The 18,379-nt window shown below is 37.7% G+C and overlaps 1 long non-coding RNA gene across 3 annotated transcripts in view; it reads right to left on the bottom strand.

The window, feature by feature from the left end:
• Positions 1–18,379, bottom strand: part of LOC141451049 (uncharacterized) — a 1,078,357-nt gene that overhangs the window by 895,607 nt on the left and 164,371 nt on the right. The gene's annotated exons all lie outside the window — the stretch shown is intronic.

Consider the following 18,379-nt stretch of genomic DNA (forward strand, 5'->3'; position numbering starts at 1 on the left):
ACGTTGAAAAACACCCAACTTTGACAATTTTTTTCTCTTTTTCTATAAAAGATAAAATTCCCAAATTTTCTTTAAATCTTACTCCAAACCCTCCTTTATAACTGTAATTTTTTTGCAACCACCCAGATCTAATAGGTTTCGAGAAAAAAGTTGCCGAAAATGAGCAAAAACGGCTTTTTCAAAAAATGTTCTTGTTCTTGTTCTTCTTGTTGTTGTTGTTGTTCTTGTTGTTCTTGTTGTTACCTTTTTTGTAAACAACGTAGCGCCTAAACGCGCGAACCGATTTTCATGAATGAGGTGTCATTCGATTCAATATTTTATGTAGATGTGCCTTTTGGGGGCCCCGACGCTGTACATCGAATGGGAGAGGAGTTAGCCCCCTTTATGTAAGGCCCCCTCCAAAATTATTATTACTAATTACTCTGTAAATCTTGGCCCGATTTTGATAAAATTTGGTAGGATGATAGGGTTAGGGCTCCCCTACGTAACATTAAAGCGGCGATCAGCTCTTACACTTGTTAAGGGGAAGTATAGCAATCGTTTCAAATTATCGACACGTGAACCGATTTTTATGAATGAAGTGTCATTCGAATCGAAATTTTGTACAGATTTGCACTTTAAAAGTCTCGGCACCGTGCCTCATAAGGAGGGGAGTTTGCCCCACCCAAATAAGGCCCTTTCTAAAACTATTTTTTTTTTTTTTTTTTTTTTTTTTTTTTGGCGCATCGACTGCTAAGGTCATTAGCGCCCCTAATCGTTTTTAGCTTCTCTTTACTTTTATCCACTCGAGCTGGGTCGGCACGCGTCACCTTCGGGCTTCCACATACTGCACCTTGCATAGCAAGGTAGGGTGGAGCCCGGGTATGTTGGAGTATATATCCCACCCATCCCCTCTTGTCCATCGATCCAGTCGACGAGGGGGAGAGTGGGACACATTCGTGCCTTCCCTTATCTACACAAACTAAAGATATTAAAGCAAGACCAAAAGTGTTTTATTAACAAATGTAACTAATTACTAGACCTAATCTACCATAAGGAGGCTATTTCCTTAGAACTATGATAATGTGCAGTACTTTTAACAAATTTTCCTGCACATTCTAAAATAAACTTAGTCTAAAATTAACCTAGAGGGGTTGAAATACTTTTATAAAATTTCTTTCAACCCCGGACTGTGATCTATCCTAAACATTCATACAACATTCTTGCTAATAAATACTTTTACTCAAATAAATACATTCATGCCAATAAATACATTCACGCCAATAAATACATTCACGCCAATAAATACATTCACGCCAATAAATACATTCACGCCAATAAATACATTCATGCCAATAAATACATTCACGCCAATAAATACATTCACGCCAATAAATACATTCACGCCAATAAATACATTCACGCTAATAAATACATTCACGCTAATAAACACAATCGCACCACAAGGGGAAAGTACTCGATATTCCTTTCCCCTTTAAAAGAACTTAACTATAAACTAACCTAAATTTTACAATATAAATTAATATGTTTTAAATATATAAATAGCCTCCTTATGTAAGGAGAACCCTCTTCAAGAATCGCGCGCTTGTCATGTGGCAGGCCTGCTCTTTCTCTTTGGCTACGCAGTGCCTGACACCCTTCCAACACGTGCGACACTGTCAGCCTTTCTCGGCATCGGGGGCACCTCGGCCTTCTTTCGGCGATTAGGAGGTACCCATGTGTCACACGTGTATGTCCAATCCTTAGCCTTGTCAAAATCACAGATTCGTGCCGCGGGTAGTTCTCGACTGTAGCATTCCAAACACGTGGTTTTATTTCTTTTAATTTTTCGTTTGTGCGGTCCCACTGCCCCTGCCATTTATTTCTTATTAGAAGTTTCATATATACTTTTAGGTCAGTGGGACGCACAGGGATGACTTCATCTGTAGTTGTAGAGGCGGCGCGTTTGGCCGCCTCGTCCGCTTGTTCATTACCGGACACACCAATGTGGCCCGGGACCCAAGCGAACGTCACCCTTTGACCACGTGAAAACAACTCAGATAAATAATGGCAAATTTTGGAGACCAATGGGTCCGTCGAGAACTTATCCCGGAGAGCCATGACTGCACTTAGTGAGTCAGTTAACACCAACGCTTTATTGTAATTTTTGTCCATGATTAGCTTTAGGGCCTGGCATATAGCATACAACTCGGCTGTGTACACCGATGCATAATGAGGGAGTGTCCAACTAAGGGTAACTCCCTCTGTGTACACAGCGCTACCCACACCGTTGCCCATCTTCGACCCGTCCGTAAAGACAGGTCGGGAGTCAAAGTACAAATTCATAATTTCTAATAACTTTTGTCTATAGACAACGGGGGGAGTTTCTTCTTTTTTGTGGATTGCCAGGTCCATGCGGACTTTTGCAGAGGGCAATAGCCAGGGAGGGTCGGGTGCAAAACCCCAATTCATAACCTCTCCTAACTCAATGCCCTCCGCTGCTAAAATTTCTTTTACCCGGACCCCGAGGGGCCTCGTCCGCGTGCGTTGGTGTCGGAATTCCATATCATGTGGGCTCTCAAATATGGCGGGGTACAAGGTATGAGACCGTTTCCCCCATATTCCGGCTGCGTAGGCCAGGGTGAGTTGTTCTCTCCTGAGCTGGGGTGGCAACATCCCTGACTCTACGTAGAGGCTTTGTAATGGACTGGTTCGGAAGGCGCCTGTAAATAATCTAATTCCTTCATTATAAATTCTATCTAGTAGTTTCAGGCGTGACTTGCGCGCAGAGCTATAAACCGGGGCTCCATATTCCAATTTTGAACGGGTGAGCGTAGTGAAAATACGTTTTAAAATTTCCCGCTCCGTCCCCCACTTATAGCTTCCTAAAAATTTTATTATGTCGAGGGTTCTCCTTGATTTTTTACTGGTGTAGTCTATATGATCCTGCCAGGATAACTTAGTATCGAAAATGAGGCCCAGGAAACGAACATTGGGTTTGTACTGAATGGGCGTGCCTTCCAAGTATAGTGTTGGAGCATTATGCTCATGTCTTAGTCGACAAAAGTGTAGGCACACCGTTTTGGTTCTAGAGAACTTAAACCCGTTCCTTTTGGCCTCATCAGCCACTCTGTCTATCGCCTGTTGTAGGAGTTCATTAACCTCGTGTAAGTCCTTGCCTGCTAAATAAATGGCGAGGTCATCAACATACAGTGATATTTTTAGGGGATCTCCTACAACTTCGGCTAGACAGTTGACCGCTATCGTGAAGAGTGTGACACTTAATACCGATCCCTGTGGTATTCCATTTTCCAGATGGTAATGGTCTGAGAGTATTGACCCCAGACGCACTCGAAACCTTCGTGACTCCAAAAATCCACGAAGGAATTTTGGTAATTTCCCTCTCAGACCCCATTCGTGACACTTCCGCAGGATCGCATGTCTCCATGTGGTGTCGTAAGCCTTCTCGAGGTCGAAGAACACGGCCAGAACGTGCTCCCTTCGCATAAATGCATTCTGTACATAGACCTCAAGGTGGCTCATCTGATCCAAAGTGGAACGATACCTGCGAAATCCCGCTTGATGCTGGCTGTAAAGTCCTCTTGTTTCTAACACATATACTAATCTATAATTGACCATAGATTCGAGAACTTTACTCAAGCAGGTGGTCAACGATATGGGCCTGTAACTAGAGGGATCGCTGGGGTCTTTTCCTTCTTTAAGGATCGGTATGACAATTGCTTCCCGCCAACCATCAGGATATTGGCCGGTCTCCCATATGGTATTATATAATCGGAGAAGGCCTTCTTTCGCAATTGCATTTAAATTTCGAATCATGGCATATGGGATTCCGTCCACACCTGGGGCAGAATCTCTGCATTTCTTTAAGGTATTTTCTAATTCATGTATGGTTAGCGGTTCATTGTAAGTTTCACTGATAGCGGTTTCAAATTCGAGTGGCTGTTGCTCCACGTTACCTTTTCGCCGGAGGAATTCTGCCGAGTAATTTTGTGAACTGGAAACTTGAGCAAAGTAACCAGCCAAGGACTCAGCTACCTCTCTCGGCTCGGTAACGACGACATCATTGACTTTTAATATTGGTATCGACGGGGTTTTGCGTCCGCCAGAGAGAGTCTTTATTTTGCTCCAAACCTCCTTCAAAGTCGTTGACGTGGAAATCTTCGACACGTAGGAGGTGAGACTTGCCCTTTTTGATTCATTAATTATATATCTCTCTCTGGCTCTCAGTCTTTTAAAGTTTATTAGATTTTCATCCGTCGGATACCTCTTGAATCTATTTAAGGCCTGCTTTGTAGCTGCTATAGCGTTTTTACATTCTGGGGTCCACCATGGGACGGGGGTTCGTGGGACTCTCCCGCCAGCTTTCGGAATAGAACCACCAGATGCATCTTCCAGGGCCTTGACAAACAGCTCGCTATCCAGAGTGGTATTTCCTGTAGGGGGTGGTATAACCACTCTGGCGGCATAAGCAGGCCAATTAGCCTTGTTGATGTCGTATCTCCAATGTGTCTCAAAGTCGGATCTGGAGATGGAGCTCGATACTAAGATAGGAAAATGGTCACTATTATATAAATGGTCTAATGTAGTCCATTCCAAACGTACTGCAATGGTGGGTGTTGCAACACTCAGGTCAATTGCACTAAAGCCTCCTGAGTGTGCATTAAAATGTGTTGCTTCACCACTATTGAGGAGCATCAAGTTACTATTATCTATAATCTCCTCAAGAGCTCCGCCTCGAGCATCAGTCCTAGCTGACCCCCACCAGGTGTTGTGACAGTTGAAATCTCCCATCAACAACACCGGGGCAGGGAGCTGCGAGAGCAGATTCTCCAGATCACTTCTACGCCAATAAATGTCTGGCAGATATATGCTAGCTAACGTGATCTGTAGTGGTGTAGTTAGACGCACGGCCACAGCTTGTAGATTAGTTTGTAGGTTGAGCCGCCTGCTAGGGATATTATCCCGTACACAGACGACTACACCACCGTGCGCCCTCCCACCTGGGGCAGGTTGTACCTCATGACTGTATATTTTGTACCCAGGTATGTGAATGATATGACCTGGGCGTATCTTCGTTTCCTGAAGGCACAACCCAAAAGGACGATATTCCGCCACCATTCTGCGTAGTCCTTCCTTATTACTATTGTAGCCCCTCATGTTCCATTGGATAATGGACTCAGACATCATGGTTTTCCCAAATTATTAAACCTGGCAGGATCTTTTTATTATTAATTGCATTAAAAATATTTAATAAAGGTAAGCTGTTGTTCATTATGTTATTTAATAAATTCAGAGTACGTAAATAACTGCTAAAATACATTGATGCTGTGATATGGTTTAAACTAGAATTCAATTACTCAGTGGCACACTTATCCTTGGGCTTGCCTTTAGGCCAACCCTTTTTTCTTCGTCTGGGGGGATTGTCAGAGGCATTTCCCCCCTCCGATTCTGACGCTTCAATGTCCGTCCCAAAAAGAAGCCACTGCTTCCTGGGAGAACGGACTTTGGATTGGGAGGACGTTTGTCCTTCCATTAAAGATTTTTTCCCCCTAGTCCTGGTAGGATATGGGGGTGACATAATCGTCTTTACTTTCCGCCTCAGGGAGCGTTTAGGTGGGCTTACCACTTTCCACTCCCCTTTGGAGGCGGTTGCATTTTGTGGCGGGTTTAAACCCACCTTTATGTCGCTCCCACTAGTAGTGGGGGCAGTTGATTGTAGCCTTGAGGCTACTGGCTCCCTGTGAGGGGAGCTTAGTTTTGATGGTGGGGTCGAACCCACCTTTGGAACTGCTCCCCTTAAAATTGGGGAGGTGGTTGATGGTGGGATTTCTCCCACTTTTACTATTGTCCCCTTCAAGGCTGGGGAGGGGCCTTTTATTAAGTGCCCTTGAATTTGGGCGGAGCTTGTAAAGTGTGCCACTGGTATGGGTGTCCTCAATTTTTCTGCAAAAGTTATTGCACTTGAAGCATACGCAGCACTTTCTACTATTGCCCTAGCCTCATGGTAGGGCAACTGCTGCAATGTCTTAACTTTTTGAATTTCCTTTTCTTTTATTAATGTAGGACACCCAGAGGATCTGGCAGAGTGCTCCCCGCCACAGTTTACACAGGTTATTGGTGGAGTGCATTCACCATCATGCATTGGCTTTCCACATGTGCATATTGCTTCTGAAACCTTACATCGCATTGAGGTGTGCCCGAACTTTTGACACTTATAACATCTCATTGGAGACGGTATGTACGGGCGCACCTTCAGTTTATAAAACGCTGCATCTATTGTCTGTGGCGGTTTCGGTCGATTGAAGGTGAGTACAAGAGAAGCGGTGTCCACTAAGGACCCATCTTGCCTTCTCTTGATCCTCCTCACCTCTACTACTCCTTGATCTGCCAAACCCTCTTTTATATCTTCAACCGTGCTATTTAAGAAATCCCTACAAGTAATTACCCCCTGCGAACTATTTAGTCGCTTGTGGGGACCAGCCTCAAGGTCAGCATCCATGTATTTTTGCAGTTTTAAGATTGCTGCAGCTTGCATACGGTTCTCCGCTTCTATACAAATAGAACCATCGTTAAGTTTTTTAACACTTTTGGTCTTGCCAACTATGCTCTTAATAAATTTATGCAATTTAAAGGAACACTCGTTTAAGAATGTACCCTCCTTCTTTTTAACTATAAAGAATCTTCCCCAGTTGTCCTCTTCAAAATCTATAAATTTATTACTTACCTGACTCTTGTTGCCGCCCTTGGCTTTCTTCCTTGGCGGGGAAGAAGGGCCGAATGGTTGCAAGGTAAACTGCAAACCCGATTCCGTTTTTCCTGTCGAAATGTCCATTTCCTCGCCTTGTCGTTGCCTTGTTGTACCGGTCGTTATTGGGAGATTATAAGGATGGGAGATGGGGGAAGTATAATTGGGAAGTGGCTGGTTTGGAGCTGAGAGAGGTAGAGGGAGAGGATTATTTGGAAGAGGTAAGGGATTGGGGATTTGGGTAGGGAGAATGGGTGGGCTAGGCCCTAATGGGTTGATTTGATTATCCATGATAAATCAAATGGGATTCATCGGGGCACGTGGTCCCGCCTCCACGGACGCTCAGATGGATCCGGTTACTTTCCGGATAGACCATCACACCCCGACATAGACCGGTGCCACGGAAGACAACGTTCCGGTACCAGGTACCGACCCGTGCCCCCGTGACCCCCTTCCTACCCCTAGGAACCTGTCTGAGACAGAGTTCCCTAGCCGATTTCCTGAAGTAGGGGTATCCTCCAGGTGGAGCTCTCGGGTGAAGCCGAGGCCAAAGACATGTGTTGGGATAAGCTGCCCGCAGGTCAACGTCTCCCTCAATGCCCAGGATCCTCTTTTCCACCCTAGCCCCAAAGCCTCGCCACGGCACGCGAGGGAGAGATATTTATACTCTGACTCTCGACGAGTGCGTGTCCTTGTTCGTGCAGTGTGTGTAGTCGTCTGTATAGTGTGAATGTTAAGGTGTAAATGAGTGTGTGTGTGGAGGGGAGCTCGAGTTTACCTGTGGGTTCGCTAAACCCAAGTAGCTGCACACATCAACTACCTCTGCAGGTCCTAAGTGTAGTATGTGAGTGTTAAGGGGTGTCAGTGTGAATGTTGAAGTGTTGTTAGACTGGGATACCCGCAGGGACGCCAAACTCCCTGAAGAAGTGGCTAGTCCACTTCCCCCTACGGGGTTTCTAAAACTATTATTACCAATATTTCTACAAAGCGTAGTCCGATTTTGATAAAATTTCGCACGAAGAAGTGATTAAAGCTCCTCTACGTGGCTGTGAAGTGCCATCATGCTCTTACTCCTACTAAGAGGAAGTACTGCAATCGTTAAAATTATCAATGAGTGAACCGATTTACATCAATGAATTGTCGTTCGAATAACAAATCTTTGCCTCTTTGCCTAGAGGTACTGCAATCGCAGTTTATTTTTCTTACTCCTCTTAAAAGGAAGTACTGAAATCGCAGTTTAATTTTGCTATTTACGTACAAATAACTTCCTATGTTATTCAAAACGCTTTTTCAAAACGCTTTTTCAAAACAATTGTTATTGAGGATGGTTTGGGGGACCGCAACTATAATCATTCTTTAAAAAGATCTCTCCAGAGGTAGTTACGGTTTCGACTTAACACCTTATCAGGTTATAATGATAGAATTGCTTATTCCAAATTTTAAAAAAATCTGTAAAGCAGATATGTAACTTTGCAAAATAGACAAAAAGGAAAATCTACCCAAAAGGTACAAAAATCTCTTTAACAAAAACTTACAGTTTAAAATGTTAAGTATAAGGGTTGATTAAACGCCAAAAGGTACACAAATCTGCGAGTACCCAACATTTCATTAATATTTAAGTAATTCTACTGCATTAATTTTCATTAATAAGTTATTTTTTAGTATTTATTAGATGTCACAGACCCTTATGCTGGCCACTTCATTTATAATATTTTTTTGTTATAATTATGATAAATCACATATATGTACGTGTATGTTAAAGTAGAAAAAGACAAAGTTAGAGTAGGCTACTGTCTTGAATTCGTCTTACCGAAATATTCGTGAGCACAAATAACACACAGTTATAACACGTAGATTATTCAACAACAATTATTCATTCCTCAATTGTAATTTAATTTAGTCCCCCTAATTTTACTTATAGTAAAATACTGGAGTAATTAGCTGTCCTAAAAATATGCATATCTTATTTACTTTATGTTACATATATACAACATTGTGGGATGAATACCTAGATTGAGAATGTAATTGAAGAAAACTATATTTTTTGCGATAAAGCCAGATAATTATTACCTATTATTATAAACGTTTGACTACTTCATAAAATAACAATTACTTTATCGAAGAATGAACTTAAACCGACGATTTTTATTTAAAAATAAAAATAAATAAGTAAAATAAACAAAATCATTGATGTATGTTGGTGTAAGTTTTTTTTAAAAAAGGTTTTGAATTTTTTAGCCCCATAATTTTTTTTTTATTTTTTATAACGTTTTTCTTTTTAACCTGTAATTAATAGTTTGATTATTATAAATAACTATAAATAGATATTACAGTCAATCTACAATGCTACTTGAACATATATTTTGTAGACGAAAATGGCCAGCATAAGGGTCTGTGCCATCTAATAAATACTAAAAAATAACTTATTAATGAAAATTAATGCAGTAGAATTACTTAAATATTAATGAAATGTTGGGTACTCGCAGATTTGTGTACCTTTTGGCGTTTAATCAACCCTTATACTTAACATTTTAAACTGTAAGTTTTTGTTAAAGATATATACAGGTATTTAGATGCACCATTTCGCTACGAAGACATAATACTCTCCACCAACATATATGTGCTTAAGTCTATAGCAGAGCTAGCAATGAAATATGAATGTATTTAAAAGTTATAGCCGATTAGAGTGAATGCAAGGAAATGATTACAGAAGGATTACGTGATTTTAATTTCGGTTAAGCTATAAGGATGGCAGGAGCACAAAGTACTGATCCATCCATTAGCTGTAGTTTATGTAAATAGTTGGATATTAGAGGAATGAATGTGTGAAGCGAATGTATTTATAAGTAAGAATGGAGAGTGAGTGATATTCTAGTGATAAGCACCTAGACGATGCTGGCTGTATGGCGAAAGCCAATGCCAAAAAAAAAAGGCAAAAAAAGCTCTACTGCGGCTGTGTCATGGACACGGCCGTGTGTTGTACCTGAATACGTTTATGTATCGGGTTATATTTTTTATATAAAATATTTTTATTTATGTATTTAGGATGAAATCAAGGAAACAAATGATTACTGTGTTACAATATAACTTTATTAATTATAGGTCTGTGATACGAAAAGTACGACACAAATGGCGTACAAGATACATCGAGATATCTGGTAAACGTTAAATCAATGTAGGTATTACCTATAATAGGTAATACCTGTAATAGGTACCTGTAGGTTTTGGTATTACCAATGTTGTTGGAGAAGTTTCAATATAAGACAAATTGAACTCGCTGAGCATGAAATCGGGCAATGAGCGGTTTTGTGAGACATCAACATTAAAGTCTCCAACCATCATAATTGGTGTAGGAAGATCAGGCTCGTAATCTGGTATAATTTTAGAGATGATTTTGGAATATTTTAACAACGATCGTAACATAAAGAGTTTAATTTCTGCTAACGCTGTGCCGGGATGGAATACACACGCCCAAGTACAAATTTGAAGATACCATTGGCCTTTTTCGTTTACTAGACAGACTTCACCAGCTTTTGCGTCTTTCATTTCCAAATAAATTTCCGAAATGTCAATGTTAACTCTATTACAATCAGTGAAGCTATTGATGTTACGATAAATGGCGACTCCACCGGCTTTATTTACCATTCGATTGTTCTTGAGAAGCCCTTTCCAACCGGATACGATCTCTGCATTTGGTTTTGGCTTTTCGACGCGTATAGGCCGACATTATATATTTTTGATAATATTTTTTTATTCTAACACCTTTATTGAATTCTTTGGAGATTGGTGCGTTTGGTTGAACCCAATATCTCTATTCCATAAGCCAAGATGTGTTTTAAAACAGTAGTATAAATTAGTATTTTCTTGTCTAGAGACAGTTTAGATCTATCGTCTAAGAATCTTTTAAGTTGTCGAAAACGTCTGTTTAGTTCTGTTATTTTAAGTATAGTGGGGGTTTCCAAGGAAGTCTTCGACCTAAGAACAGCCCAAGGTAGCGGACGCCGTTCACTATTGTTAGGAGTATTAGGTTATAGAAAACTGGAGCAAGAATAATGCGACGAAGAGTGAAGGAGATGGTTCGAGACTTAGTTTCATCAAGAATTAATAACTCATTTCTTAAATCGTTGACTTAATAAGGAGAGATATGATTACAGATCTCTAGGATCATGATTTGTAGAGAGTAAGGCGGTCTCATCTGCGCACGTGAGAAGCATGGTATTAGGATCAGTTGGTATGACTGAAGTGTAAATCGAATGATTAAAACCCTCGGAGCAGGCTTTTTTTTAAAAAAAAAAAAAAATAATAATCCCTAATTGGTATCCATCATCAGTTCAAGTTATCATCAGATCTCTGACTTGAGCCAGCAAGAGTTGCGCTAGACAGAAAAAAAGGTGAAGTCAAAATCTCTACACCAAACAAATTAATCTACGTCTTATGATGAATGAAATTTCGAAACCAGTCAGGGATACAATAAAAATGGATGCTACGACGAATAATATAAAATATATTATCCAGTATTGCGACATTTTTACCAGAAATATTGTATCAGAGTTAGTTTATATTTTGATATATCGGAATAATATTACAATTTTATTAACTTTGTTAAATTCGTTTTGAAGAAATTCTCACAGGCTTAACAAGTAGTTATAAAGATTTAAGAAACTCATAAAATGTTGGATAACAGTGGTAAATGAAGCTAAGTTGTTGGAGTACTCATCACTAAGTTACCATTATCGGAAATCTTTCCTACTTACCTTTATTTTCATGGTGAACTTTTTAATACTTCTTCTTGAAATATCCCACTTTAATTGTAATTCCTCCAGAATTTTATAGTTTAACACATCTTTATTGTTAAAAATAAAAAAACATAGACAAGAAAATGACTGCCGTAACAATAAAACCAAAGTATCAACAAGCCAGTTTTCCTGTGAAGGTATGGGGAGATCTTTTGTGGAAATAATAAAAAATATGAAGTGACGTAATAAGATTTTACAACTATCCTGTAGTACGGCAAAGTGAGGAGATATCATTATGTTTGAATATGTTTTTTTCAAGGTGTTTTTAGGGCAGTTTCACAAGAAAGAGGTAGTACGACAAACAAGGAAAAATAGTACAAATAAAGGTACAACGAAAATTCAAAGTTAAAATGCGGGAGATATTAGCTCCAAAAAACATGGCGATAGAGGGTATCTCATATCTAAATCAAAACCAACAAACTAAACATTCCTTCTACAACAGAAAGTCACAAATACAGCAGAGATCTCCCACTCACCGCGACACGCATATAACTAACTTATTAGAACTTAATAGTTATCAACTTATTACTTTTCAAATATACAGGGTGTTCATTTTAAGACGGCTCAAATGCAATTCATGTTTAAACGGTTAATCTGAGCAAAAAATAGTAGAGGAAAAATTTGTTGCCCGTCACCTCAGAATATGTGACTTGATTTTAGATTCCTGCCCGCATACGCGGCTGACGCGCGACCAAAAGTTAGGGTTCGCAGTTGACCCCCATTTTCATATACACACTTTTAAAGAGTATAAAAAGTTATGAAAGAAACCGGAAACCGCAATTCGATATCTTCAAAATTAAAGGTGCTAGGCCATTTCAAAATCTGGTATTTATTAATCATATTTCAATTTTTTAACTTGTTATCAAAGAGAAAGAAGAGCATGTGATAGATCATTTTTATGTATTTTTTCATCCCCTTTCTACTAAAAATATTGCCAAAGCAGTAAAGCTAGTATTTTTCTTAATATCGGGAAATAAGTTGTTTTCCGCGTGATTTTTCTAAGAAAAATCAAATGTTAAGAGCTTTAGATGTTTTCTTAAGCATACATAAAATGGCTAAAAATTAATTTTACATCTGTTACAAACAAGAAGATTCAATAATTATTTGGTAATTTTGGGAGAGTTGCGTTTAATTACCAAAAAAATTGGAAACCTCCTGCCACATATTTAAGTGATCAATTATCTTTCATGTAACGGATCAAACTTATTCCTTAATTTATCAAATAATGCACTTTACTCAACTTGTGAAGCATGTACTGTGCCTTCAAAGGTACCTTCTCTGGGCTCGCAAGCCAGGTTAGCCAGGTGGTTATGAACTGCTCTCTGTACCTTTAATTTTGAAGATATCGAATTGCGGTTTCCGGTTACTTTCATAACTTTTTATACTCTTTAAAACTGTGTATATGAAAATGGGGGTCAACTGCGAACCCTTACATTTGGTCGCGCGTCAGCCGCGTATGCGAGCAGGAATCTAAAATCAAGACACATATTCTGAAACTAGAGGTGACGGGCAACAAATTTTTCCTCTACCATTTTTTGCTCAGATCAACCGTTTAAGCATGAAATGCATTTGAGCCGTCTTAAAATGAACACCCTGTATATGTATATTTAAACAAATGGAAAACAACAATTCTCAGTATTAATGTATGTGTCAATACCAACTAATATTAGTTATTTAATTCCGTTTTATTAAATAATAATTGTGAAAAACTAAAATGGTTACTTTTCTTTTTGTTCCTTCTCCAAAAATTGACATTTGAGTAAATTAGTAATGAAAAGTCGGTTACGCAAAATCCCAGTTTTCTGCATTTACACCCCTCTGTTCGGGGTAGGGTTTTATTAAAAACCAAAAAAATCCTTATGATCTTCAAGCTCTTGAAATTATGTGATTCCTTGATTCATTAACCATTGAGAAAATGCAGTTTAAAATTTTAACAAAAATCATCGAGAGCGAAATTTTTAGACATTCAAGTAAAAATTTCACTGTTATAAGAATCGTTTTGAGGCTCTGTACCAAGCAAATTTATAGGAAATTTAATGCTCTTTCGTTTGGAATAAGCAGAATTGTTGTAGGATAAAATACAAAAAAGTTACGGCCGTTTTTATGGTGGAAAACGGGAATATCGACGGAAAAATTAAAAATGCAATATCTTGGACACTATTGAGAATCAGGCCAAAGTGAAGAGAATATTTTTTGTTGCATTTGAGCTGCTGAATCACCTCCCGAAGTTTCGACCACTCCTCCGCAAACAACCTGTATAGAAAATATTCTTATTAAAACTAATAACTAGGGAACGGATTCGTATGTATTTACATATTTTTTTCTAGGCAATTTACAGACGTTTTTCAACTAGAAGTATTCATACTGACACTTTTTAAGCCGTTTGAGTCTACTTTTATTTCACATATTTCCACATATTTGGATGTTATCGCATATTTATACATATTTGATTAAAATAAATAAATATTTCTACATATTTAATCAAAATATGTACATATTTTTCGTTTTGGGCATATTTTCATAATTGGGAGGTGGTTGACAGGAAATGTGAACCACAGACTGCAGGGCTGTGAATCACAGTGCGTACAATGGTTATTGTAATTTACACAGAATGCTGCTAAACAGTGACGGGCACTTGTTAGTTCTTTGAAGTTGTCTGACGTTGTCTGTTCTTTCAGCTCGTTCGTTGAAGTGTCCAATTCATTTCGTTCGGTCACTTAGTGTATTCTTTTTTGGGTGAAATGCCACGAACATCGGCCTCAAACAAACAACTGGTTGCTAAATATCTTCGCGAGTTTCCAGCAGAACTTTTTCGAAGTGATGGAGACATTTTGTACTGTACAGCTTGTGACAAGCGCGTTTCTTGCTCTCAACGTTCCCAAGTCACCCAACATATTGCCACCGGATCGCACATAGAGAATAAAAACAGAAAGAAAGGGAGGACGTCCTATCAAGCCTTCCTTACATCTCCATCATCAAATAAGTCTACTCTGAGTACAGATCTGTGTCGGGCTTTGGTTAGAGCAGATATCCCTTTCCACAAACTTATTTATAATTGTAAAAATGTTCTTTTCTTGTATAAATAATTATAACTTGCCCCCCCCCCCAAAAATCCATTTTCATAAAAAAAATGTCCATTTTACTTAAATATTCCAGAAAATATTTTAAGAAAATCACATATTTTCCACATAATTGACGAAAATAAATGCATATTTTAATTAAATATTTGGCATTTTTAAATACATAAAAATCCGTTCCTTACTAATAACATAATATAGGGAACATCGGCTGAGATTTACTTTCTATTTTTAATAGCAGGAATAATTAATTCTAGATTTGGTCCTTTGTTATTACCTTTACAAATAAAGGGGAAAATATGAATTAAAACAGCGAAAATAAAAGAAATGACCTTTGCTCTAAAGAAGATTTCACTGTTTTTTTCTTATTTTATTGCATTCCCTTTGGGAAATTATGGAGCATCTCTTAGTTGAACGGCCGCAGGCGTTTGGTCCTCTTCCATCTTCTGACCTCACTTTTAATTTTATTTTTTTGTTTTTTTGTTTTCCTCTTTCCGCCTCTCCACAAACAAATGAGTACTTTATCACAGATGATGCATCACCTTCTGTCTGTTTTGTGAATATTGTTGTAACTTAGAACTCCAAAGGGGATTTAGGTAAGATTATAATTTTGTTATAATAGAGTAAAATTAAACAGAAAGAGAGGAAATGTTTTTAACTGTAGCTTAGATGTTAATTTCTCACGAATATTTTATAAAGAACTAAGTTGGCAGATTGTACAGAGTACTGGCAAATATAAACTGACTTACAGGGAAAACGCCATTTTAACCTTCTCTCTTCACCTTTTTTTTTTGCCATCTAGAGAAATATTTCCCAAATTTGCATTTTTGTTTTTGTGTTTTTTACATTTAAATCATACTATTTGTTATAAAAAACATTTCACCGCTGGCGTAGTGAGGTTAATAGTGGCTGGCCATCTGGAACTACAAATTGCTTCTATCTTAGCACGTGAAGGCACGCCCTTGGCTATCGACAATCATTTTCTTACCTATACCCTTTATTTTTTAAGTTGTCTTTTAACCTGTATTTTTAGTTATTTTAGTTTATTAAATTTGTTTATCGCTAATAAATTCTTTAATAGAAGAATTAAAGCAATATTACAATGTTAGCAAATATTTAAGGCTATCTACATGATTTTTTTTTTAGTTTATTTCATAATTTACTATCTCTATACGTGTATATAATCAGTAAATATGATGAGTATGATGAATTGGTGCGGGAGGAGAGCAGGAGGAGAGAAACTACCCAGCGGTAGCACTCTCTGTAGGACAAGAATGACGTTTAGGTCTTCAGACTGCAAGGAAGTCGCGAGGCCATTGGCGATTCAGTCGGCGAGGAGTATTAGGGATGTCAGAGGAGGCGAGAGACAGTACAAGAGGATTAGAGCTAGTCGAGAGAGTAGTATGGAACTGTTGGTATTTAGTCTTGGCGTGTTGGTGTACGAATGGGATGTTGAGAACGTTGTGAAGAGTGAGGTTAGTCACCGTAGAAAGGAGCGTCAACTATCTGTCGGAGTAGTTTTGTCTGAAATGTTTGTACTATCCGTATGTTTGTAGGTATGGCTGAACCCCACAGCTCTAGTTCCGTAAGTCCACATAGGTTTGAGGATAGTACTGTATATTAAACGATTGAGTTCTATGGGCAATTTAGAGAGTCGTCCAAGTAGTCTGTAAAGCAGTTTATGTGAAATTAAAACTATTATTGCGAAAGTACATGATACAAAAGTCAAAATTATTCAAACTACATATTTGTAAAGTGAAAAAAGTTGACTTTTTTTTCAACTTTACGCTTCTTCGTGCGGGTTTTTTCGATCAAACCTTATACAACTGCCCTACCAAACAATTTTAATAAATGAGCTGTTATTTTTGAAAGTGGTAAAAGTGCAATTTTTAAAAAAATGAGTTAATGGTAATTTCAGTAAGATATAGACACATTCTTTCCATATTTATAACCATACATTCAATGGAGTACGATTTTTTTTATAAAGTCAACAAAAGAATTTTGACTACAAAATGTTATCACAAAAATATTTTTTTTGAAAGTGGAATAAGTCCATTTCTAATAATTATAATTAAAACAACTTTCTTATTGCAATTATTTTTGATTATTGCTATTTCAGTTATTTTTTTTATTTATATTTTTAAATTAATTCAAATGCAAAACCTTAAATATCTAAAAAATAACAGCTCAAATATTACACTAGTTTATTTTCGAGTTAAGCCATTATAGGATTGGCAGGAGTATTAGTCAAAAGTAATTTAAGTCACTTTCAATGGGATTGAAAAAATAACTGCCATTTCAGTCTAGTAAAATTTATTTTGCCGAGCTTTCGACCTAGGGACTAGGTCATCTTCAGGGCTAGTTTATGTCTTGAATAGACCATTTATGTCCAGAAGACACACCAACCCTGAAATGTAATAGTATTACTTTCTAAACAAGCCCTGAAGATGGCCTAGTCCCTAGGTCGAAAGCTCGGCAAAATAAATTTTACTAGACTGAAATGGCAGTTATTTTTTCAATCCCATTGAAACTATGAATCAGTCACCTAAAAGAATGAACAACAATAAGTCACTTTCTTTACTATTTAAAATAATAATCTACGTTGTCCATTCTTGAGTTAAGCTGAACGTTGGCAGACAAACACAACGCCAAAAAAAAGAGAGAAAATCAAAAACTTATTAAACCATAAAAAATGAAATAAAGAATAAAAATATAAGTAGCACTAAGCGGGCTTACAACAAATCTGCAGCAGCTTATCTCTTTTTACAAACTAAATATTATAAAACAAAACAAAAACAAAAAAATAAACAAATATGTTTTAATAATAAACTGATGGAAATTGTTTACTAAAATTTAAGATTAATGATCGCAGCGTGGGAGTTAGAGAAAAACGGTTTAATTATAAAATCTAGAATTAATAGTTCTATTCATCAATTAAACATTTCCTGCCTTCTAGATGATAATCTCTGCGCAAACTGGGCCAACATTTCCCATTTAGATAACGTCCATCCATCACTTATATGTTTGTTAATAACAATTACGTAGTTAGAACTTAGAATGAATTTTATTTAAACAATCACAGTAAAAAATAAAATATTGAATACTAGTTTTTTGTAACTATTCTGCGACAATTCTTAACATTGTGAGAAAATTTATAATGGTGAAAATATTAAGGGCAGTAACTGAACAATTAATGTTCAGTAGATGCTTGAAAAAGATTTCGATAATCTAAATATCGCGCTAACTGGAGTTAATTCTCCCATTAGGATTAAAACTTATATTTGTACAGTTCGTTTGGCTGATTTTGCGTAGATGCCTTGATAATTTTATAATTTTGTACCAGTTAGGAATTATTATTACTGATTATTAATCAGTTGCAGAGTTTTTTTAATTAAATGCATTATTATTTAGCACTCTATATTTTAACAGCACGCTGGAACATTTATGATCAATTATTTTCCCCCTTTCTGATGTCAGGCAACTCCCTTGTGCTTTTCCGCAATAGATAGCTAAGAAATACCAAGATTCAAGAGGTTTCTAAGGAGAACATTTACATTGTGGTAGCTAACTGAGTGAGTGAATCATTCTTAGGAGAAAGTAGCTTTATCGAAGGAAACCAGTTAAGCTCGAGACCAAAAGAATGCCCTCAGAGAGAACTTCTTCTGCCTCAAACAAGGAAGGCTAGGTCCAACCTCTTTCTCCTCCAACTCTTCCTGAATAAATCCGTCGTCTACTCCACAGTAAGGTTCAGCAAACAACTA

This window comes from Rhodnius prolixus, unplaced genomic scaffold (assembly GCF_049639745.1).
Source record: "Rhodnius prolixus isolate KJV_2025 unplaced genomic scaffold, Rpr scaffold_8, whole genome shotgun sequence".
Taxonomy (NCBI): domain Eukaryota; kingdom Metazoa; phylum Arthropoda; class Insecta; order Hemiptera; family Reduviidae; genus Rhodnius; species Rhodnius prolixus.